At 40.9% G+C, this 26,135-nt stretch overlaps 1 protein-coding gene across 3 annotated transcripts in view; it reads right to left on the bottom strand.

The window, feature by feature from the left end:
• RHOBTB1 (Rho related BTB domain containing 1) overlaps nucleotides 1–9,722 on the bottom strand; it is a 48,645-nt gene extending 38,923 nt beyond the window's left edge. Inside the window, exons 1-2 of one of the 3 annotated variants that reach the window (XM_032191543.1) lie at nucleotides 9,695–9,722; nucleotides 5,517–5,615 (exon numbers count right to left, since the gene is read on the bottom strand). The gene's annotated coding sequence lies outside the window, so the exon portion shown is untranslated. Of the gene's footprint in view, nucleotides 1–5,516; nucleotides 5,616–8,791; nucleotides 8,813–9,679 lie in introns of those variants that run through there. The other 2 variants (XM_032191545.1, XM_032191546.1) reach the window with 2 other exon arrangements.
• Between the last annotated feature and the right edge of the window lie 16,413 nt (nucleotides 9,723–26,135).

Below are 26,135 nucleotides of genomic sequence, written 5' to 3' on the forward strand. Positions count from 1 at the left end.
TTGGAGCACTGTATTCTATACCACTTGCTAACCAAAATACATGCTAATGTATCAGTGAAAGTTAAACTAATACATGAAGAATTATTCTCAAATCTTGGCAATTTTGTCCATAACTTCTGCCTTCGTTCACCAACTGGGACATGCCAGAAACACATTTTCAGCCCAGAATAACTCTTTATTGCCACTTCACAGGAAAACATTCACATATATATGAAAACCTAATCCCAGGTGCAAATTTTCACCTTGAAGAAGTGATTTCATGCCTGTACTGCGTTATCGACTTATCTCACCTGTGGTGATGATATCTGCATAACTGTTAAAAGTTTTTCTTAACCTTTCTGCCGTCCACTTAGATGTTAATGGAAAGAATATATTTGGGGAATTAAATGAGAGTCACAGCAAACAGTCAGCTGGGGAAAATTCTGTCTGTCTAACCTTCTGGCTGGTTTCAGTCCCTTCTCTACAAAGATCAGTCAAAATGCACTTCTGAGTACTAAGTTTTTAAGAGACAGAGATATCAGGGAACTACAATAAAAAGTTCTCAATGGCAAACACTGTCTCTGCGTCTCACTCTTGATCTTGAGCTTTAAAAGCCATATATAAATGGATCTGCTCTCACTCTTTAAAGCATTATAAATGCTCTGCCTGCCTTTTGAGGCCTGTAAAAGTCACCTATCATATTCAAAGTCCAGTAGCTTTATATGCAGGAAGTTACAAAATGCAGACCAAAACTGAAAAGCTGAAATATTGCTCAAAGACTGCATAAATTCTAAAGGATTTCTAAATAGAAGTCTCTGCACATATGTGCAATTGCTGCACCAAGTTGTTTATACGGGCACTTTCAGAGAGATCATGCAGACAGTCTTGAACAAAGCTCCCTCGCTACAGGAACCCTACAGGTGTAAGTTAGAGGTGGTGAGGGGAAGAGAACAAATGCGGATTTTCCCTCCTTTCCCCAGCAGTCAAAGACTGGTATTAGGGGGTCTCTGAATCACTGCTTGCATACAAGAGCAGCCAATAGCCATATTCTGTTCTCTCCAGGGGGCCAAAACAAGAGCTGGATTAAACAGTAGAATCAAGGGCAGCTTAATCTCACCATCATTCAACCATGATAAACAGCCTTGTTAAATGTGATTTACTCTCGTACCTCTGTCCTACAGGTGGCTATACACTAAAGTAAAAGCCCCTGGTTATGGTTTAAGTCTGATAAAAATCCCACTGAAACTGATAGGAAGAGTTTCTACTGATCCCTATGGGTTTCAATTTAGGTGATAATTCAAGAAGAAAAAGATCTGTAGAATTCCTGTTATATTCTGTACATTCTCTGCTTCTGAAACATACATGATTTTTAAAGAGAGCTTTGCAGGGAATGTAAAACCTTGTGTCTCTTACAGCTATTTACACCAGTTCAGTGACACGATTTAGTTACATTAGCACAGATTCCCATGCAAAGACCTCACTTCAGCAAAACAAACTTAATGGGTTAGCTTGGCTTATATCAACAGAAGGTTTACTTGGTCCAAACACTGCTCATCTGGTTTAGTGGTTTAATTCAGTATGTCCAAGCAAATCTAGTTCCCACAGTTTTTGTTTCTCTAATCCAGAAAGAATATTACTGGGGTTGGTTCTGGTGGACACCTTTCTCTCTTTGAAAGGCTTTATATAAATTCTACTGAAACTGTGTAGCTAAAGGATAATGGTAACTGTGGAAATTGCAGAGGAATTCATGTAGTGATCCACTGTTGTATCTTGAAGAAAAGCCTCGGAAGCAGCAAATGCAGTTTGCATGCTTCACTGCAGGCTATCTGATGGGCCTTTCACAAAGCACTGTTACCAGGAATAGTTAACAAAAAGTTATACTATTTTTCTTTAACATAACTGATTAAAAACCACCACCTGTGAAAACACATCTTTCTTACAGACATTTGCAGTTTTTACAGAGGATTTGGAATATACTACCTCCAGGAACTGTCCAATTATCAATCATTGTTACAGGTTTTAACTAGATTAGGTAAAAGAACTTGAAGGATTCAAGATACCATGTATACTGTGTGATTTGAAAAAGTATGAAAAAAAGCCATTGCTTTCCACTTAAATTCAAAAACTACAGTTAAAATACTGTATTATTGTAAGAGAAATGTTGACAGTTCCTTAACTATAGAATTACCACTGGGGACCACTGTTGCAAACATACAAAGAAAGGAGGATTAAGAGAACCTGATTCACGCCTAGAGAAATCCTAATGGAATCGGTCGCATCGCCTCAAGTAAAGCCTCACCCACAACAATTTCCCTCAGAAGACTGAGAAGAACATTTCTACAAATATTTCCTTATTTACTAAGTATCTAACTATATGTCTAAGCTTGCATGCCAATGGAAATCATGCATCTGAAAGAGAGACACATTTAAAGAGTGCAAGTGTTAAGCAACAGCTATAAATCAAGAACTGAAACATGCAGGAGTCATGAGGTCCACAACACACACATCTATCTCAGACCTAAATGGTACTTGTTGCTCAGAACAGTTATTGGGATGTTTGCCCATTTATGAGCCCAGACACAAACACATTTCATCGCTGATAAAGTCGGTGAAAATAAGCAAGTATCATGCTAAGAATGTTTTTACTGCTGTAAAACCTCATCTTGAGAGTGCTAAGCCCTTGTTTCCAAAGTGTGAGACACAGGTAATTCCAGTTGCCAACTGGATGCTCTGGGGTGACAACACTGCTTTTATATTACAACTTGGATTTATTGTGTTGGGTACCTTGTCTAAGATCCCTGGATTAATGGACATTTCTGACTGCAACATTTCTTTCTCAGTTTCTCACCTAACAAAGAATTGTTTCCTGATTCTGCATGGGTGTTGTGAGAATCACTCACTCTCTAATTTCTGTGCTTTTAATAAAGGAGATGTGCTTAGTACAGGATTTCAACATGCTGTGAAAAACACTACTAGAGAACAAATTTAATTCTAAGGATTAAAAGCTGTAAACATAGCAACACTACCTACCCATTCCCACCAACCACAGATACACAGCAGTCCCCCAGTTTTCATACTTCCTAGTCAAAAGCTTGGGAAGGACTAGCTCAAGCAGTTTTAAGATTAAAAACTTCCTATTCTACATTAGTTCTACTGCAGGTTGCTGTTTCACGGGCATACATGCTCCTCTGCTGGTTTTACACAGACCACAGCTTGTTTCATATCTACCTGAATTGGCAGCTAAATTAAATTGCTGGAGTCTGCATTATTGTGTGCACTAGCATACACTTACCCAATTTATTCTATTGTCTGTGGAGCGTTCTACTGACTACGGAGAAAGTAATCTCTGACAGCAGTGGCTTCTTTAACCATAGAGCTAAGTTTACTACTAGTCATCTCATAATTCCTCAAGCGACACGGAAGCCCATAAGAAAATAAGCTGTGACTGGGATACTAAAGAACAACTAACAGCTCTACAAAGACATGCCTTCTGCAGACGCAGTATTTTCTGACTCAAGCACATGGCTTTACAATACCTAAGTTAACTTCTATGTAGACCTCCATATATGTTCTCTTCAAGAATTTATACCCAGTAACAGAAACAACATAAATTCCGTCTGGAAACAGTGAGTTCACAGAGTACATTTCACAAGAACAATAACCATCTGTAAATTAATTGCATGAGTTATGAGAGTTACCCAGAAATCCATTGAGAGACAGAAAATCAGGCTGGAAGTGTGACTTGTCACTGGGAATGAGGATGAAGAAAGATATTGGGAATTATTAGATGTGCCATTTTGTGTTATTACTTATTTCTACGATGATGAAATCACTCATGGTATATTAAAAAATTCATAGCATCAAAACTTGCATACATGTAATAATACACTGGCTTTCAGGAACTGCACTGCCTATAAAACGATTCTATTTTTGTTCCTCAAGTATACGTTTGTCATTGATGGTGCACTGGAAGGGGCTCATTAAATTACTAATGTAACTATTAAGGCTATCAAATTACCAATTTTGAGGGATCGATTCAAAGCACATTAAGATAAGCAGAAATCCAAAGGAAACAACCATGTCTTCCCTTCAGTGACCCTCCTTTCGGGCTTTGAATGATGAACCCTCTCTCTGCTGACAGTATTAAACCCTTCTTTGGATGACCCTCCCTGCCCAAAACACTGAAGTAGTTACATGTATTCCAAGGGCTCATAAAATGTTCCATTTGGTAGTACACAATGGGGGACGAAGCGGTGGTGAGGAGGAGGACGGGGTTTGTGTTTATTTTGAGAGCCCGGGGGGAGAGATTGCTCTCTAAGCTTCCTGACAAGATGCTTATTTTTATTCACATTGTCACTATGTTTTCCCATGAACAAATATACTTCAGAGGAAATGTTTCAATAAAATGTATTGGGATAAGAACCATGTTTACTTCCTCTCCATTTATTATGAGAAAGCAATTTGGTTACATGAGAAAGTAAGGAAATTGATTCCCTAGGGATGTCTGGGAAGGGGGTCATTTGTGCAGGGAACCCATTCTTGAAAATATTGGCAACACGTCACTGTGTTAGATGACCTGTAGAGGCTTCATTTGTGATTACAAGTGAATACATCAGAGATTTAGCTTTTCCTTTGTTCAGAGACAAACCCTATCCTTTTACAATCCTATCTTAATTAAAATATTTTCCCTTTGACAAGTTTTAGTAGCATGTTACATTCCTATCTGCATTATTATAACGTACATTTAATACATATGGCAAGATATAAATCCATTTTCCTTCTTGTTTCCGAACATAAATAGTTATTTTACTCACTGGCGTTTTTAGTCCAAATTTCATTGACTACTGGAACATTTGAGCAGGGGGCAGGACTATATGGCCTCTTGAGATTCCTTACAACGTGAATTTCCCTGATTCTGAATTCAGGAGATGTGTTTGGTTTTTACTAATTCTTACATGTGAAACAGCAGTTTCCTAGCAGTACTGGCTCAGTACGGAAGTAGCTTTTTGCCAAGTCCCATCCTAGCATTATTAATATGCACCTGTAATTCAGGCTAGCAACAGCACCACCTTTGCTTAGACTGCACAGAGCAGAAAAAGAGGGATGCAAAAAAAAATGTGGTACAAACTCTTCACTTTAGGAAGTCACTCATTTCCTCTGTCTGCAGTTATTCTTGGGTGAATATTCACTCTTGGAAATCAGACTTAGCAGCTTCTATTTCTTTGATGCTTTGAAAAAAAGCTCATTATTGGGTCAAAAGCTACTATGTGTAGAAGTCAACCGTTATACCAGAGCACACACCTTTACACATTTGTTTTTATCTACTGGAAGATCACAACAAAGATAAGTAATCCTGTAACCAAAAGGATTAGTTCTAGGACATTTCAGTTAAGACTTTCGATGCAAAGTTCTCTAAGTCACAGATGCTATAACTTCAAAATACGCGAACAAAAGCAGCTGGACAGACAGCAGTAGTGACAGCAACACTAAACAAAGTAAGTCACTTTTTCCTTTAGTTTCTCCCTGGCATTACTTACCTCACAGAAGAAAATAACTTTCATATCCATTTTTAACAGCTTGATCAAGAGCAGAATTCCGTTAAAGATATTTCATATCTTTCTCTTACTGTGGCTGCCCTGAAGGGAAAAGTAGAGAAAAAAGACAATAAAGCTTACTATTTTCAACCTAAAAATCGTCACACATGCAAAACTAGAGACACCTCTTTTGACCTAATTTATATTATAGAACAGGCTTGCTTGGTCAACAGAACAGTCTTTCAAAGTTCCAAACATAGGTAGACTGAATATCTGCACTAAAACACTAACTTTTCACTCCAATGAATTGAAGAGGTCACGGGTACAAACAAGGTGTTGAGCATAACTGGAAATTGATACACCTCTGTCAAATAAAGCTGGGTCTTGAATAGTTTTCCTCTAGATGTAGATACAGAAAGCATCCTATGCACGAGAACCAAATACTGCTGTATCACAGTCAACTAGTTCTTCATAGGTTAACTAACAGCCCCCTTCAAGGGGGTGACAAGACTGCCTAAAATATGAAGTAACAGCCTGATGATGCCTGGATTACTGTGTTGCATCCACCTTTAGTCCCAGGTGAAATTAGTTATATAAGTGTTATGCTGGGATTGGTAAGCATCTGCATTATTGTGGTATGGTTCGCATCCAGAAGCAATACTGTGGTTTTACCAGGAACCTAACATGGGTGCAACATTGATTTCACCCCGATGCTTCCCGAAAAGCAAAGCTCACTGAGCCAAATAGCTTCAAAGGCTTCACACTAGCTTGAAAAGCAGAAGTAAAATGCAGATTCTTCAGCTGAAAAGACTAGTGGCCTGCTTAGCTTTTCTAGGCATTTCTCTCTCTCCTAAGTAAGATTTCAGAGTGGAATTTACGACTGAAGTTAATTTCCCACAGAAATTCCTGCCTTCTGTAAATAGCCTGCACAAGACAACAGTGGGAACAAAAAAGGAAAATGAGGTAACACCTGATTCCACCTCATGGAACAGGCAATCCACTGGCACGAGCCAGGGATACAATCTTTATAGCCCTCCAGAAGTAATTCTACTGCCCTAGAAGCAGCATCTTTTCCAGTCAGCCGTAATGCCTGCACAGCCTACACATGTAGCTCCCCTCATCAACCCTAGCAACCACAGCCTCAGCCCACAATGAAACAAAATCCCAAATTTTGAATGAAATAGCAGCATTAGCACACACACACAGAACGGGATGCTCAACTGCTTACATGTAAAAACCTATTTATGTGACACTGTACTATTCATAACTGTTTATTTGTTTCCTCAGCACTGATGCCAGTTTCAAAGTTATTTGCAGCTTTTGTCAGCGCATCCCTTTTAAAAAAGGATCTGACTTATCTGATCACAAACCCAGAGCTTTGTGTTTTTATTTCACTGAGATCTCACACTTTCTAACCTGTTTTTCTCTGCTTTGCCCTCATTAAAATCTACAGACACCGACTCCACAGATAGATTAAGATCCTTGTCACTTTTAAGCAGACATGCAAAGCCCTTCCACAGCTCATTCATAATTCTTTTTCAGAAATCATTAATTATTTACATCGCTGTTCTGTTGAAGGCCACACTGAGACTCTCCCGCTTGCTGAGAGATTTTTTATTTTGTTATGCTATAAGGTCAGACCAGTTGTTTAAAGCGTATAAACAGACAGAAACGTAGTTAAACCTGATTTTCATCATTACTAAAGCATAAGCCTAGAAGTTCCATTTCATTAAAATAAGAAAGATTCTGTTTTCCGTCCCCTTGCCCGTCAATCTTCTACTCTCTGGTTTTAAAAGTAGTTGGGACCATAAAAAAAAAAGAAAAAAAAAAAAAGAAAGGTTCTAATCTTAATTAGCACTGTGCTACCTAATTACAACTCTAACTCAGTGAAGATCTTCACTACCATGGTAGTAGGGGCAGATCTTCTGGTCTTCTGAGTACAGATCATCATCACAGAAAGAGAGCAGGTAAACCACGCGTGCAACTCCCTTATTTGAGTCTTAAGGAGCTCCCAGCTGAAGAGACCTGGCCTGAAGCCGCTCTTGCCCCAGAAAGCAACAGTTCTGGCCGTGGCAGGGCAGCTCTTTCCCTCTCCCAGGCAGGAAACAGGCTGCTACCTGAACCAGTGCTCACACAACACAGTATTGTGAGCCTACTATGGTGCTGTCTGCAGGACAAGCAGTAAGGACATCGTAAGTTGAGGAAAACTAAAGCCAGCTGGAGCGAAGAGTAATTCAGTGAGGGATGCACTTCTGTTCTCCAGGTGGGGAACTATAAATATTGGGAAGCAGAGGAGCAGGTGGTTGTTGAAGAGGCTGGCAGGTGACATGACGGCAGCACAAGGAAGGCCCAGGAGGAACACAGACAACACCACACAGAATACCAGGCTCTCTGGATGGCGCCTTGGGACCAGCACATACCCACCCGGTCATGGGCGACCTCGCCCAGGAGCCTCTTCTGCTGCAGACAAATCAGTCCCCTAATGCAGTGACACCAGAGAAAACTCAAGGAAAATTCAAGGAAGCACTCAAGGAAAATTTTCTCCTCAAACCCACCCAAGCTTCACCTTCGGGTTATTCTGTAGCCTATGGTGATTCAATCTTTTCTCTCCCCCCAGTTTGTTTTTTTGAAAAGATTATTACGAAACTAACATTGCAGGACTTTATCCTCTCAAACTACGTAACAGCCTCTTTCTACCAGCCTGTCACCTTCACCTCTTTGTTTCATGTTTCTATAACATCACAGTTTTCTAGTATATCTGCCCAAAATTTCTTCACCAAGCTTGAATGTATTACTTCAAAGAAAAATAACTGGTTATGAATATGTTTCTGCTTTAATACAGTCTCATTTTAACTTTTTCCCTTTAAAATTCCAAATACTGAAAAAAGTTCACGTAAAGCAAAGTGCAGAACGTGAGTTCACTGTTACAATCTTTGCTGTGACGCACCTCACTCACTGTACATTACATGGTTGAACAGACACTAGAAATCTTACTTCCCATTGATATCTAAGCCAACGTTTCCTCCAAACACACTTTCAAACCTTTAATTGTCCAGAACCCTGGTAAATGTTAACGTTTCACCTTTCCTACATCAGTATCAACAAATGAGTCTTTACCCGAGGTCTCCCTTGGAGATGAAGGAATTTTTTCCTGTATCAATTACCTAGAGAAAAGGAACTGATCACATGTACATACTTTTATTCAACTTGACAATCAGGTTCTAAAAGAAGATGGGGTACCATGATTGCCATTAACATGCCAGAGTAGGAGCACTCACAGTCTCAGTTAATAGCTGCTCAACAATATGCAAAGTCCCACGCTTCCCAGTTCTGGAAAAGTTTTGCCCTTTTCTCATTCCTCTTTTCTGAGAGCTACAAAAGAGCTGGGCAGGGCAGAGCCCGCTGTTGCTCCCCCAGAGACCCCAACAACCCTCAGGAACAGGAGGGGCTCTCTGCCTTCATCTTTCTTGGACACGTCCTTCTGCACAACCAGCTCCTCTTACATCTGGCTCTCTACGTGCATCTGTGCTCAGCGCCTGCCGCAAATTTCCTTTGTGTAACACAGAGATCCATTAATAATTTAAGATTAAAAAGGAAGCCAGGGGCAGGAACATTCCATTTTTGCTCATGCGATAGATGCTACTCCGCTAGTACGTCAACTCAAGTTATCTTTGTGCACGCTACGTTAATTCAGCAAATTGCTTTTCAAACAAAGTCCATTCAGAAACTGCCCGGAGAATCTACACGAGAAAAAAAAAAAAAGTTAAGTTTTTAAGGTGAACGTGCCAGATTAACACCCAGAAAGAGAAACGTGAAGAGATTCTCATTTAGCCCATCAAGTTTTCCAAACGGCGGGGGCAAACAGGGCAAAAGGCATAAGGCAGCCCTCCTCACCAACGAGTCCGACTCACACCAGACGTGCCGCTAAGCGTCCCAGCGCCGTCCCCACACCGCGGAAATGAACAAAACGAATAAAATACTTCAAGAAGGAATGGAAGGAGCGCGGCGGCGGCACCCGGCGGAGCCACCAGCGCCCTGAGCCCGGCCGCGGCCAGGCGGGGACCGAGGCCGGGCAGGTGCCGGCTCCCCGGGTCCTCTCCTCAGCCGCCCGTGCGGAGCGGAGCCGCCCCGGCCTCCCCTGGCTCCCTCCCGCTGCCTCCCCTCACCTCCTCTCCTCTCACCTCAGCTCCAGCCGCCGCCGCCGCCGCCGCCGCCTTCCCCTCAGCGGCCCGGCCCCGCCAAGCGGCCCCTGGGCGGGCAGAGCCGTCACGTGAGCGCGCTCGGGCACGCGGGGCCGTTAGAGCCGTTAGAGCCGTTAGGGGCCGTTGCGGGGCTTCCCGCCTCGCGCTTCCCGCCTCGCGCTTCCCGCCTCGCCCCTCGCTTCAGGTGAGGCGTCGTGGCCCCGCCGCCTGCCTGAGGGAACGCCGAGGGGCTGCCCGGGCAGGGGGCTGCTGCGGGGCTCTGCCGAAGGTCCCCACGCCCTCCTGGGCACCGCTGAGGGGCTGAATCCCCCTGCGGGGGGTGTCTGTGTCGGACGTTTCTGTCAGCTGAATAAACTCGGGTGTGCGCCTCGGTTTCCTCACGCGTTTTCGTGCTGAAGCTGAATCCCAGCTAAAGAGGAGCGGTGAGTGCTCTGCCACCTCCTCCTCGCTGAGCGTGGCCTCTGGACCAACAGTGCAGCGACAGAACTCTTTAAAGAGAGAAGTTTGAGGGAAACCACGAACAGCCGAGGTCGTGCAGTATCTCAGAAGGTTGTGGGGTGTGTGGCGTAGTTACAGCGCAGGGAATGGCACAGTGCTCTGGCAGGAACGGAGCCATCTCAGCTTACCTCATGTCCTGATCGTCAGCCCTGGATCTTTCTGTCTGGGGGCTCAGCGAGAGTTTGGAGGACTGGTGGGGGATTCAGCCTTGGTGCACCTGCTGGTGCTTTGTGTCTCTCAGCAGGTACGTTTAATCTTAGTTATCGAGGGTTACTGACAGCATGGGTCTTCTGAGGAAAAAAAAAAAAAGATACAGGGTCTAAAGACAACACAAGCTAGCAGCATTAAAGGTTTGCTGTCAAAATGCTCCCCCGTTTCAGTGGCAGAGCTCAGCCACACTTCTGTTTAGAACTAACAAGTCTATGCCCCAAATCACATAAACCACAGCAAAAGTGGAGTTCATGGAATTTGCTTTCTGTTTTTGATGCTTTATATTCCACGTGCTTTCCTGTGTAGTCACGAGGGCCTGAATGGCCTTACCTGCTATCAGCAGCGTTGTGCATATGCTGTACGGTGCAGTAGGGGGGATTAGCCTGTGTGGAGCGCCGCGCAGCCTTAGCTAGTCTGCCTCTGGCACATGCATCATTGCCATAGAGTACTGCCAAGCACCAGCATACCCTGTGCTGTAACTTTGAAAAACAAAAACAAACAAACAAACAAAAAACCACATGGAAGGATAATCGCAGGATTTCAGGAACTAGGTCGTACTGTGAGCCCCTTGCTAAGGGAACAAAAAGAAAAGATGCTAACAACTTTGCTAAATGTTAAGATTTTGAATAAATTCTGAAAGTGAATCACCTTTATTGGTTGTGTGGTATCAAGGGAAAAGAAACATTGTTGGGCCACAGTTATTCCCTAGAAATGGAAGGATTATTTTGCTTGGGAAGAGTTTATTCAGAGTTCTGGTAACACATGTTTAAAAACCCAGTAAGGAAGCTTCCACGGTGCTTCCACAGCATGTGAGTGCAGAAGCATATAGTTGTGCAATTTCAATGAGTACGTGCAGTCTAAATTCCTGTAACTCACGCTGGAAACACACTATTATTTGCAAGGCAATTGGAGCAGACAGCAGAGCTCACAAGGTTATCATCTGCGTCTGTTCAGAAGATGGCCTCAAACCTTGTATTGGCTAATATTTTTAGCTCTGCTAAGTAAACTCATGTAAGATAAAAGTCAACCCATGCAACAGGTTATATAAATTGCTTTAAATCAGCTGCTTTTTGTGAACACTGAATAAGTTGCTTCTATTTCTTTCCTTTCTTTTAGCACTTGAAAATGAATTTAAGGTGTGTGAAAGGTGTGTGACTGACAGTTCTGGAAATTGAACTCCCATGTTTAGTCCCAGACGAGGTACAGCACAAGCAAGCTGCTCAGTGCTACTGGGGAGAAAACGGTTAGGCCAAGGGTAGTCCATTCACTTACTTTCTCATGCCTGCAAAGGCCAGATATCCTGGGAATTGTGACTGACAATTCACTTCAAGACTTAATGGGAATATATGGCTAGGCCAGGTAGCTTGATAAGTACTTCGAAACCAGTGTAAATACCCTGTGGAAAGCAACAAAGAGAATCTGGCTGTTTGGGTCTGTCCATCAACTGGTGCATAAGCTCTCCATCTTTACAAAAGCCTTTGGATCATAGGGATGAAATAGGAAATGCATAATGTGAGTAGTCGTAAAAAGACACTTAAAGACTACACTATAAGATTAATCAATGATTTCTTAATCACTGATTGCATGATGTACCAGGATATTACGATAAAGTAAATGGTAATAGGTATTGTCTTCCTAGGCACACCAGCTTTTCATGGATATTGAGAGTAATACAATTTGATACATTTCCAAGATATATTTCCTTAAATATCAGGCTAATTGTTAATTTATTACAAGAGAATGCTAAATGTATTTTGATACCACAATATCAAGATGCCAAAAGTTTGCTAGATTTTTTTTTCTAGCAAACACAGAGATAAAAAGGTTATGTGAAGGAAGCTGTGGAATCTTTGTCTGTTAATTAATGAAATATGTTTTGTAAGTTATCAGAAACTGGTGTTGCACTTAATTTTTAAACTGTCAAGGTGTTTCCTCGCTGGCCTATAGTTACCTGGTAGGGGATATTTTTTTACATTAAATTTGTGCCTTGGATACTAAGGTTACATGTTTAATTCAGAAAAAGCAAGCATTTAGTAATTAATCTGTTTTCTAAAGTATGATTGTCCTGTTTCAGCCTTAGCCTACTGTTAAACGGTTCTATGGAAATCTTTACAGCACACTTGTTTTTACAAACTTTGATTTATGATCCTTATTGATTTTTGTAGATTCATTTATGCTTTTAAATACAGTTTCTTTTTGTGCAAAATTGCAGGTCCTGAAGCTGTGAGCAGACATGGAGGATGTGATACTATCCTTCAAAGTGGACATGGACTAGATGATCAGAAGCTGTGTAAGTTCCAGGCTTCCAGGAATGGACCCCTAAGTATGTTATTAAATTTGCTGTTAAGAGTAATCATTGGCTGACAGTTGTGTAATTTTTGTGACAGTATCTCTTGAACTCAGTCACAAGACGGGCTGATACCAGTCATGATGTCAAGACTGTGATTACATTGCTCCCCATTCACAGATATGGTGGTGACAAAAGTATTTATGGTTAAGAGTTCTTTTGTTGCTACACCATAGTACATGAAGTACAGTTACGTTATTCTTACTAACATAGCTCCTGATGACTCATGTCTGGAGATAATAGATTTGGGAGAGGTTTTTGTTCTGTAGAAAAGTGATATAAAATCTGATCTGTGGTGATTAATACATGTGTCCTTTTCTTCAGCACCCACTAAGCACATCAAGTGGAGTTAGACTGAGTGAACTTTCTGAAAGTCCTAACACCTGTTTTCAAACAGTGCCTGGAAGCATGATGTCGTGCTGGAAGTGAACAAAGCCTTTGTGCTGTGATAGAATAGGAAGGTTCATCTACTCGGTTCTGCAATCCGAGCAGTGGTGACCAGGGCAGTCATATATGGGAAATGACAATGAGTAGGTTGGGGCAGTGATGCCTCTAGCCTTTCCAGTTAGGTCTGAAAGCCAATGGCTTATTATGCTACAATTCATTGAGATACTTTTAATATTTTACTCTCTATTGTCACAAATGTAGTCTTGGGGTTATGGCTGTGGCTACTGTTCTCCACAACTTTGTGTGGCAAAGATCACAATGACCTTATGTCCCATAGGTCATCCAAATCACAGTGATTCAGCTACTCGGGATTTTTAGAGTCTTTCCTAGAAAGCCTCGTGATGTCTTTAAGCTGTAATACAACAAATCATTCCAGAGGAGTGAGAGGTTTTAGTTCTTTCCTACAAGGTTTTGGCAAGCCTACACGTAAAACACTATGCATAGTTCAGTGGGAGTTGTGAGCAGACCAGCAGCTGAATGAGACATCAGAAAGCATACTACAGCATTTTGCTGTTTACATCATCTTTATAGGCTGTTATAAACATAATATTCTAACACTGAAGAAATGACTGCTGTGAATCACTTTGTGATTGTGTACTAGGGAAATCTTCTACGTAAGACTGGAAGAGGTTTGGCTGAGTAAAGATGCTGGCTTGGAAACTACATGAGAGAGAAAGGATTTCACTGGCTGGTTGTTGTAACAGTGAAATATTTTAGCCTAAGCAGAAATACTAGTTAGGCTGGAGAAATGCCAAACCTATAATACACAAAGTCTACTTTGCACAGAGCAGAGGGAATCCATCCCTACTTGAATCTCTCATGGCTTTAGGGCTCAGAAATGGGCAAGATTGAAATGACAGCAGAATTCCTGAGGTCTGGTGGTTCTTACAAATAAAATTGTACTTACTCTGCTTTGACGGATGGTTTCTGTTTATCCAGCATTACTCAAAGTGGTGTTTTCATACAGCTCCTTCTTGTTAAATAAAAAAGCTTATAACCATCTTGGACAAACCTATGAAGAATACACTCCGAAGAACTCTGGAAAGAACATTAATATTACGTGAGGAGGATAGAGAAGACAAACCTTTTTCCTCGTTAATTTCCTTGGTTTCATTAAACAGTCAGTGAATATGATCAGCCACCCCTAGGTAGTCTTCTGGAAAGCATAAAATCGAGCAAGGAATTTTTATGTTACTTAGTAATAAAACCAAATTGATTCAGGCAAAAAGAATATAAAGTAATATAGAGTGTTAGATTGTCTGAAGCTTATTCAGCCTCAAGTTCAGATGTAAAACTCAGACAGAGCAAGAACTGATCAAAAATTCCTATCCCATCCATTTCCTACACCGGAACTGCAGAGCTTAGGGGTAGATTTACTATGGGGAATGAGAAGGGACTAAATCTCCATTTACGTGGGGCTGTGTGCCCTGCAATGTTTAGTAAAAGCATTGTGTCCCTAGAATCTTCCTCTGTCTAGCCTGAGTTGCAGAATTTAACCTCTGCTAGAATCCAAGGTGGATTGCAACAATGTGTAGTGTGTACAGTCGTTTACTCTGCCAATACAGAGGATTTGCACCAATGTAGCTGCATTCCTAGCAAATCCTCAGTATAACAAGCCAAGGCCTGAAATACCACCTGGACTTCTGGACTTGGTTCTCAGCAGCCTTTCAGCATAACCTTTCACCATGCAGTGAGTATGAAATGCGGCCAAACCAGAAGAGCACGGTTTTATTCTGCTTCATGAAGAATAAATGATCAGATGCAACTTGATGGAGAGTAGGTCCATTGCGAATTAAATATTCGTTAGCTGAAAACATACACTGGGTTTAATCAAATTACTTGTTTGATGATGCAGATTCTTGCAGGGAGCAGTCAGTTCCCAAGAAAAAGAGAGTTTTGTTTCCCTTCCTAATTGTAGTGTGATATGAATATCAGATTGTTTCATGTGCCTTTGCTCCTGATCTGGGACCAGTGAGGGAGATGAGAATTAGCACATTGCCTCCAACCCCTATCACCTCCTGCCACTGAACCCCTTCTGTATACAGTGTGTGGGAGCTTCACCTAAGCATCTCTCTCATGTAAGCATCTTTTTTTTGTAGTGACTGTGCATGTCAGTTCAAATACTGCTTGCTGGAAAACAACTCTGGAGCACATACTGGAGCTGCCATGCTTGCCCCCCTCACCCTCATTTATCCTGTTCAGTAGTTACAACAAAAAACTATGGGTGTAAAGTATGATTTTGTTTCTGTCCTGACAAATGCCTCTCGCAGTTCCAAAGGACTTTGGCCAGAACAAACCAGTCTGTATAACTGTAGGAAAAACAGTGCCTTCTGCCATCTCAGAATATGATATGCATACAAAAATAGATACAGATATACCTGAAAAGGCACCACTGTTTTTTTATTTGTTCGTTTGTTTGTTTGTTTTGTAGCTCTCTAGCTGGTACAATATGTTATTGCAATTACATTTAATTGTCAAGTCTTTGAACCTCTTGTAAACATCCTTTCCAGAGCTGATAATAGGTTACTGTTCAGAAAAGGAAATTTAACTGCAAACACGCATGCTGTTCATTCTTCTGACTGTTTATGTTGTCTATTCTGTCTGTTTTCACTTTTTTGTTCTTTCTGACGTTTACCAGCTAAAATAAAATGTGGTTGTTTAGGTAACGTTTTTTCAACAGAAGTTTTGTTTTAAAGAGAACCCCAAACCAACCCTCAGGTTAAAGTAAGACATTCTGCATTGGTCTGTGAGTATAGGGGCTGCACCACCACATGAAGCCATCTCTCAGTTATTCCAAGTTTCCTTTATAAAGATTTCCTTTATGAAATGTGACACCAGGGTGGTAAAGGCTGTCAGTGAATCTTCAGATAAACGGTCAGACTCTGGGCTTCAGGGATGAAGGCCTGGCAATTGTGGTACTACAGCAGAGCCTGCCTACAGGGCATCCCGATTCTGTAATGTGGAAAGGGATTTCAGCTTGCAGCTGTGTACTGATATGCACATTCCCTGCCTAGTATGGGGAAAGAACACTTCTGTAAGCTGAGTCTTTGAGGCTGTTCTTTTGATCGGCAGGTCACAGACTGTGTTACTGGGAGCACTTCATTTACAAGAACTTACTCTAGCAAGTCAAAGACAGGAAATCAGCATCAGTATTTCCAGCTGTGGAAAGTTTCCTTCCTTTCCATCCCTGAATCTGTACTGTCTCTATATTGAAAGATTACATGGCAATCTGGCCCCTCGTCTTTTCTGTCATGTCATTTGTCCTGTTATATATTGTGACTCCTAAGAACAGAAAATACAGTGAAAAACATGATGAAATCCATAGTTAAAAGCCCTGTTGTTCTTAAAATTTGGGGTTGTTTTGTGGAAGTTATATAACTTGATTATTTTTTAGACTGAAATTGGTCTATGAAGAAAAAACAAAAAAAACTTAGTGACATAGTGACGTGATTGACTTTCTGCATTATTTGGCAAGGGCATTTGTATTTTGGTATAATGTGGGCCATTAGAAAGAGAGGTTAAGAAATATTTAAGAAATGTTTTGTGATTGGCCATGGTAAAATTGATTGATAAAGCACATGCATTCATCTGAAAACATTTCAGTTTTTAGTCTATTTCTGAGCTTTCAAGCACTCTGGTTAATTATTTATTGATAATTGATCCGAGAATGAAAAGCAAGCAGCACTGCTAATTCTATAGTGACGATGATATAGATGCATGTCTACTTTTTAGTGGCAGAAAGAGGCAAAGAAAGCAAAAAGGCCCATGGCTCAAATCAGTAGAAATCTGAGAAATGATGATGAACGTGATGTTCAGTGGTTGCTGTTTCACACTTGGAGAACAGAGCTGTCATTTTTGCAGTTAGAAGGCTACCAGGAAGGGAAGTAAGTGAGCACTTCTGCAACTCTGCCAGGGCATCTTGTCTGGTTTATGCATCTCTATTGAATTCTGTGAGAGAATTCTTCCTCTGAGAACTGAGGAAGGTCCAATTTCACATTTGCATGTTCTAGGAATTTAGTAGTGTCTGCGCTGTGACAAGAATTTCCCCACAGTTGGGATATTTGTTGTCTGAAATTGGCTAAATGTTAGGATGAAACTGGGTGTGTACATATAAAGAAAGTGTCATGCCCTAGGACCAATTGCTTTTTAAGGGATTCTTTTCTCACTAGCCTGGGTTCCGATGAAATATGCTGTGTTTTTCATCTCCACTATGTAATGGATTGGGGCTTCCGAGCTAAAGCCCAATTTGTTTTGTTGCCTGGTGCAATGCAGCAGCAGCAGCCTGCCAAATAGCTTAGGTATCAGTAAGAATATTGCCATGGGCTTGTTAGCTCAAATGCTGACTTGGGCTGATGTGGTTCCGCTGCTTTCAGTTCTGGAGCAGCGTAGGCTTCCTGGGTATGCGTGATGAAGACCTTCTGTCCATGTTCTATGGGAATAGCTGGCCCATTCTTTGTGCCTTATTTATGCTGATGAACAAGTACAGGCATTGTGTCAGCCCTAACAGATTCAGCAGGACAACATCTCTGACGGCTTTGCCCGTGTGAATAACTGAAGGCCTTGGGTTTGTAAGAATTCATTCTCAGAATTTACAAGTGAGGTGTGATAAAATCACTGTGGGTTGAAGGTAAAATAACGTGTATTGCAAACAAGGACTTTGCTGTTTAGCAACACCTGCTTACAGAACGTTTCAGTTGAGTTCATTTTAAGCCTAGTACTTAGTTTGCTGCCTCACCATTCGCTTTTTCCCTACCTGCAAATCATAGGGTGACTGTTTGAAGAAGATTATGTGTCTCAGAGTGTGCGGGTGAATGGAAGGTTAAACATTTTGACTGGCATTCAGGTGCATCTTGTGCAATAAATCCAAGTGGTATCATATTCAGTCAGAAGAGTTTCCAATTGTGGGGAGAAGAAAAGGGAGGGGGAAGGTGAAGGGCAGGCTCTTGAGTATGTCTTCAGCGTTGCATTAGAAAAAAAGGACTTGGGCTTGTTGGCTGCAGCTGAGTTCCTAGCAGATACGATGACATGCTGAGTGTTTGCCCAAGTGTTCAGGAAGGCAAGGGAAAGGGGCTGGTACCCAGGACCTGTCTGTTCACGTTTCTCCTAAGTTGGCAGGCAGTTGAGGAGAGCTGGGAATGTGGCTGTATCCTATAAAATAATGTCTGTTTCTTTGCATGGTCATGGAGGGGCCTGATACATTTGCTTTATGGGTACTGTATTTGTATAACAAAGCAAGACACCTTAACAGGAAAGAAAAGGTCTTTTCTCTGCAGTAAGATGCTGGAATGTGTCCAGGATTTTGATGTACATAAATAAACAAGATAGCCAATGTTTTGTTAGTCCGAAGATGATGCTAATGGGTGACTGTAATATTCTTTTCTACATGGAGCTCAGGGGCTTAATGGGCTGATTCTGCCAATGATGTCTGCATTGCTATCACTGTACAGTAGCTAAAAGAAATGAGTTTAAACCTTAAGCTGAGAGGCAGGGAATCTCTGCATTTTTTTCAATTCCTGTTTCAGTCAGTGAAGTGCTCTCAGCATGTCGGTAGCCACTAAATGCTTTACACGGCATTCATGTTCTTGCCATTATGGTTGGAAAACTTTTTTTTATTTTATACATGATGTTCTTGAAAAGTAGACTATCAAGACCATTTCCAAATTATCAGTACATCCACAAGTCACATATGCTGGCTGTTTATCAAGATTTTCCTGTGGTGCTAGAACACTAGTTTACTTGAAATAACTGGGCTTAACCAACTGCTATTCTTTCTGGCTGCCCTTCATGTAGAATTGGGAAGTAACATCCCTTTTGCAGTCTTGTGCAGCTAAGATACGTAGGTTGGTGCCAGTCTCTGGTCTCTTGAAGTTAGTGATATTCAAAGCCTTGAATGTCTAGGTTATTTCATCTGATTGTTGTCAAGGGGCAGGAATTGCATGTTTTGTCATCATTTAGAAGGTAGCTGGGTATAAACAGTTTGTTTTGGACATCTGGGATATATGATGCTTGTGCAGCTGGGCACAGTTAAATAGAGAAAATCAAACAAACAAAAACAAACAAACAAACAAACAAAAAAACAAACAAGCAAACAAAAAGGACCAGATTGAGTAGTTTTGTTACAACAGTTTAAAAATGTATACCTGCCTGGAAAAAAAATCTTCCAGAGGGAGCAGATGTAGTGCAGAGAGTTAATAGAAAGGGCATGGGACAGGAAGCTTCATGTCTCTGTAGGCTGTTGGAGGGATTCCAGTAATAATGTAGAATCTGAGGAGTGGTAGGACACAGAGGTGGTAAAGCAGCTGTGGATGGTAATGCATTCCTAAGCAGTTCTGCAGTTGTGTGCAAGGAGTAAGAGGTACCAAAAGAAAGGCACAGAGACAAAGGGATGTATAGTCTGGTACATTATCCTCTTAAAAGTGAAGGATAGCCTGGCACTGTCCTTTGCTATCTGGCTTTCTGCAGCAGAGAGCACAACTGCCTGAGTACTTGTACTGGGTCTGGCTTCAAAACTGACAGACAGTCACTGAGAGAATAGTAGGGCTCCAAGGTCATTGCATGCTGGATGTTGGGGAAATGTAAACACAGTTTATCTTAGAGAGACACTAAAGGTGGCTTGCACCCCGCAGCCTGCCCTGCCCTGCCCTCCCCACCCTCCAATAAACCACGCACCTTTTTAGCACCATTTGTCATCACAGAGGGAGGCCTTTGATGACATTTTTATTTAGTTGCACACAATAACTGGGTGCAGCATAGCATAAAGCAGATGTAAACTAACTAGGGGAATAACATAATCCATCTATGTATAAATCTAGTGACATCTGCTATAGTTATTGTTATATCATGATCCTAAGGCAGCTCAGTTGGACACAGAGAGACAGAGTGTTTCCTCTAAATACAGAAGCTTCCAGCCACTAATAAAGGTATCTTATGTAAAATTTAATTTAGAATTTCATAGCTATCAGTTTCCTTACAGCTGCCTTTTCCTGTACAGTCATTAAAACACATATGTTCTGCAGATGCTGGCAGGGTTTTCAAATACCATATGCAAAATGGAAAAAGGACATTTTCCTTTAATGTAAACAATCTTTCTTCTTGCAATAAAGCACTTTTTTTCCAAGATTTACTGGCTCGTTACTTTTAGTGACCATCATGGAACTTTCTTTCTGAAAAACGTGGAACACCTGTCCTTTTAAAACCCAGTCTTTTCAAGTTGTCTCAAATTTGACATCCCAAAATTAAGGTCCTCCAGGTGGATAACCAGTCTTTGGAATTCTGGCTATTACCTTTACTCAGCCCAGGTGACCCCTCATTGCAGCAAGGGGAATTTTCTTATCATGAATTTCTGGTTAAGTCTTAAATCTCTCACTGGCAGAGTTGTTCTACCTCATGAAAAAACGAACAAAACAAAACAAAACACCAAAAACACATTAGCCAAACCTAAGACAGTGCTTATGAATCCAGAACAAACACGACAGTTTGACTCCATAGGCTTTAAATTACATTCCAAATAATTTTTTCCCTAAATGGTACTGTATAAAATGGCGTGTAATTTGATTATTCTTTTCTTACAAGTTTTGTACTTAGTGATCCTGGGCAGAAATAATGTTACCTCGAAAGAACCTACATAAGAATAATGAGGAAAGGAACTGTTGTAGTAATACATGTAGGTCAGAAAGAACTTGTGGCTGGGGGGATCTCTTATCAGCATTATTTTTCCTCAGTGCTGTTAATCTGGATAAAGCTAAGTAAATATCTTAGAAATGCTGGAGTTATACAGTGATACACTTATGTCCTGTACCATTGGTAGCCTCACCTAGCCCCTCACTTGCATAATTATTAATGCTAAAGCATAGTCCTTCAGTCAGACTCAAAAAGGTTATTTCTGTGTGAAATAGGGAATTACTTTGAGCCCAGGCGCAGAGTGAGATAAATTATTGTCTTTGGAATCCATTGGGAACGGGACCATCAGACTTAGAAGAAGATAGCTTACATGTTTGTTGAGATTCTTCTAGGACTTAAGTTGACCGTCTTCCCTCTCTGCCCTTATGAACAGGCCGTTTGAAAGAACACTGCACATGGTCGTACCGTTTTCCTTCACCATAAGGCCTGGCAGTGCAATCCTGATCCTGATCCAACCATTAACTTCTGACTCTGATTCTTAGGTTTTATGCTACGTGCCTGGCTCTGTCAGTCTTTGTATATGTACATACATGAGTGTGTATATAATAACAGAGTTTTATGTCTGCCTGTCTGGAATATCCTGCTGTATTCATTTGTGGTTCGACTGCATACGCTGTTATGTACAAATAGACATACCAGAAGATCACAGCTACATTAAGGCTTTAAGGGAAACCATATGGAAAGTCATAGGTCAGTGAGCAGGCAGTGGAAAATTGAGCTACATTATCAGATCAGAATTTGAGTTTTGTGAAATACAGTGTGTAGCTGCAGCTGGCAACGTCTGCCAAAACATTGCATTTAGAGTAATTATGTAAAGGAAAATTAGATCCTCACACTGAGATTCAGTTGCTTCCTGGAAAAAAACACTAGCAATGGCACACTTTCTGTGTGCAGATTTCTATCACTACTCCAGTTGTGCAGGTGTGCTGTAAATCATTCTTGACTATTTCACTTACCATGATTAACATCAGCCATGTATAGTATAAAGCAGAACTGGTCATTGGCAGCTTACACAAATGCTGCAGCAGGATAAGTTTACAGTGAGGCTGAGGCTAGTAGAAAGCTCCACTTGGTGGCTGTGGGCCTGTGGCCATCCCATATCAGGCTGATCAGTAGTGCACTTGGGATTTGTACCAGCAGAGAGTTCATGTTGCCTTCTGTCTGTGCCACTTGCAATAGAAGAGGGCCATTAGAGGAGATGGTGAAAGCATACTCTGGCAGCTCCATACTCTGTGAGAATTTCCTCAGTACAACAGGGATCACTCACATAAGTCAAATTCAGCAGACTTGAGGACAATTTGAGCATCCCAGAGAACAAATTGATCAGTGAGCTAGTTTTCCATCCATTTGATTGCTTTATTGAGCCAAAATTCCTGATGCCAAGGGAATCCCTGAGGTCTGACAAGTCTGGTGTGATAAGAGATGTTTGAGTTAAGCACTTCATGGATGAAGAGGACATGATGTCTCAAAACAAGTTTGGCTATTCTTACTTCCATTAAGAATCTGTGGTAATATTTGGAGTCTGCCTACAGGTTTTAAATGGACAGATCTCATTTCTCTGCTGTAGTATAATGTTTAATACACCAGGCACTATAATGTTTAATATACCAGGCATACAATGCATTGCTCATATTGTTATGTGTAACTCACTTTTTATGTGTATGGTGAAATAAAGGTCCCACTGCTATCAGGTTTGTAATTCAAAAATTGTTCGTAAACTAAGAGCAAAAAAAAAAAAAAATTACAGGCCAGTGAGTGAAAGGTAGCTGTAGGAATGCTTTCTCCAATAGAAGAGGTTTGAGAATTTTTCACATTTTTCAAAGGAAGTGAATGATAGTGCTTTACACTTGTATTAGTCATGCCTGTATTTACTGAACAATATATTTACTGGGTTTGTTTCTGATGGCAAATATTTGTGTCTTCTTATCATAGTCCCCCAGGCATGGTTCATTTTCTATCAGTTCATCAGCAATCTTCCATTTAAAATACGCCCTGAAAACCTCTGTCACAGCTGCTGCTTTTAGCATTTTTTTTATTATGAATGTTGCTGCAAACGACTGATTTGAATGAAATTCTCATTCATTCAAATGCTTGAGTAACCTTATGTATATAATATAAAAACAGTCCCAGGTGAGGGAAAAGGAGAAGTCATAAGAGATAAGAATCTAGTGAGGTCATACATACATATGAAGTTATTTATTGTTAAATCTGGGCATGATCATGTTAAACCCTAGCTTTGACGGAAGTTCATCATTCTGCCATCACAAGCTATGAATGTGTTCGTAATAAATTTCTGCAGCAAGCACTAACAAAGACAGCGGTTTGGAAGAAATTTGGCCAAAAGGCCCATTGTGCATCTTGGGAACGTAAAAGATTATATCAGAAGTCTGAAGGCTTCTGATGATTACACTTAATGATGATTACATTTTAAGTTCGGAAACCCCAAACTTAAAGATTAATACAAAGTTATTCACAAATCACAAATGCTCATTCTTGTCAGGCTGGCACGTATATTGCTTACAGCTTCCTCTAGTTCTTCAGGACTTACTCATGGGTGACTTACAACTCACATTGGAATGAATACTGTGTACAGTAAATTATGTAAGAAGATTGCACAAGGCGCCTCTTCCTTGACGTATCTTGCATTAAATTGTTAATCATAAACCTGGGGTTTCTGAGTTTCTAATAGCATGTACAGCTGTTATACAGCCAGATGAAACATTGTCTGAGGAGTCTGGTGAAGTTGTTCAGTTCTTACTGGCATTTGTTGAAAACTGTAATCAGCATGTAAACCAAAAAGAAAGTGAATTCTTGCTTCAAAAATAAAAGCTTGGTGTATGGGAAGGATGCTGAATTTTGAAAAAGTAGTTTATTTTAGCAAATACATGTTTTTATTTGGTCTTTTCTGGACACATGACAAAGCCTAGCCCTAAGGGAAATCATTTGCTACAGCTCAGTGGTGTGTTGTATTATTCTCTGATGAGATTTGTTTGCTATGTCAGTTTTAAGAGCAGTTTATAAACAATTCATGTTGATCAAAACCAGAGGAGCTAAAAGATTCTTAAACATTCATTGCAAGTGATGTTTTTTTCCCTTAAAACAAATCCTCCTTCCTTTTTGTTAGCCTGACTTTTCATGAAGTTTTCTTGTACAGATGACTGAAAAAAAATAATGATCTTTTAAGCTGAAGTTGTGCATGTCAGCTGGAACATGCCATTCCCATCATACCCTTTCCCATAGTTATTAACCATAAGCCAGTCTATAAAACAATACTAGGTTTCTCTGCATGGGGTATAGTAACTAGCTTGCAATTTCACTGTTTTTTAGCCTTGCTTAGATTGTGCAGTGATATAAATCTTCAAGTAAAGCCTATTTCATTCCAGGAGATGTGTATTCCAGGCACATCGTTTGCTTTATTAGATCTTTTTTCTGCTCCTTTGGCATTCTTTTCCTATGGTAGATAAATGTTACACAATGTTTGTAGGAGGCAAGTAATTTTTTTTTTTTTTTTTCCTATTGGGAATTATGAGAAATGCATTTGAGTGGTCTGTATGTGCCAATGTGAAGTTTATGTATTTGGGCTTCATCAAAACCATGAGTGCTTTTTCTTAGGCTGGTCAGGAAGGAACCAGGTGTAATTGCAGAAGGGTGATACGGTGCAATACCCATGCTGCACAGTGGCTGTGCATGCTTTCTGCATGCTTTCTGCCACTGTCAGATGAGGAGCAAGGTCTGTCTTGTGCACTGTGCCAAGGCTGTACAGTAGGCTGGGTGGAGGACCAATACAGCAGACTGTTAATGCCTCATTAAAACATTCTGTGACAGCCTCATAAGGCATGAAGACGTGTTGGATGTGGAGAAAAATAATTAAAAAAAAAAAAAAAGAAGAAGAAGAAGAAGAAAAGGACTGGATTAACAAAATAACATTTTGTTAGGTCTACAGACCCCATGAATTGTGAGTTGCCAGTGAAAATGAAATGCATTGCAAAACAGTTATGCTTTTTTGTGATACTGATGACTATGATGAAGCTGTTTCTATAATTCACATACTGAATCATACTGGGTTATAATGGATAAAGTGAAACATATTGCATAGTGCTTTAAGAAAGGAAGAGGAGAGGTGGACTTTGTAACATAATGATTCTTTATTTGTACCTACTGTGCAGGCTTTGAGTCACAACATTGGCAAAAATGTGCACCCGTTGCTGTGGAGTTTATTCTCTGCAGGGGCCAGGTTCTCCAGTCCAGACGCTTCAAGATGCTTTGATGGCAGAAAGCTTACAGGTTAAAATGTCTTACTACTGTGAATTCCCAAAAATGTGCCTTCACTTTTTACAGCAGGTCTTCCTATGCTGTGCTTTCTATCCCTACAAGGACTACAAGAATTAGTTCAGAGTAGTCCATGGACAGAATCTGTCCTACTGTATTTCTCTAAAGAAGACGACAATTGTTGATTGAACAGTAGATTTTTCTTGAGGAATGACATGTGTCCTCCAGTTCTTTGCAAAGCCTTTAAGAGAGCTTGGAATTGTTGTCTTTGCTTTTAAATGAAGGTACGGGGAGTGGGATATGCTACCCCCTCCTCATCTGTGCTCACATAGCCTGGCAGAGTTGAGCACAGTTCTCTTTCTGTGCTGGCAGTACCCAGACTAGCTAAATTCAGTAATGAAGGATTTTAGAATTAATAGAAACTTTCGTGCAATAAATATACTCCAAGAATCTGTTAATAAGGGTAGCACCTTCCTTTCCTTTTTTTCTATAAACAGCTGTGGTTGAAGCTTGCTACTTCTCCTTTCTGTCTCCTTTGCTGAGTACGGCGTCTTCTTTGCTAGCACACCCTTACGTGTCCTGTCATTTGCCCAGGTGGCTTAGATAGTGCTGAGTCAGAGGTGAGCTGCTAAGTCGGTGTCTGGGGTTGTTCTTTGTGTCCCAGCCCCCTGTGGCTGACATATGCATATTTTGACTGGGGCGGCAGGTTGCTGAACTCTGTACTTGATAGCATGCTGGAAACAGGCTTAAAATACTGCAGTAGGTGCAAAAGTCAATGTGGCACTGTTGATGCCTGTAATTACGTCAGTGTAGCAATATGGCATGCCACTCTGTTTTCCTCCACTGCAGGCCATATATAGCCTGCTACACGTTGATTCTCTCAACAAAACCGAATGGATTCCTTTTCTCTGTAAACAGCAGCTGGGTGAAAGGAAAGGGTGATGGAGCAGGAAGGGCAGATGTTCTTTT

Source organism: Aythya fuligula, chromosome 7 (assembly GCF_009819795.1).
Source record: "Aythya fuligula isolate bAytFul2 chromosome 7, bAytFul2.pri, whole genome shotgun sequence".
In the NCBI taxonomy this organism is placed as follows: Eukaryota; Metazoa; Chordata; class Aves; order Anseriformes; family Anatidae; genus Aythya; species Aythya fuligula.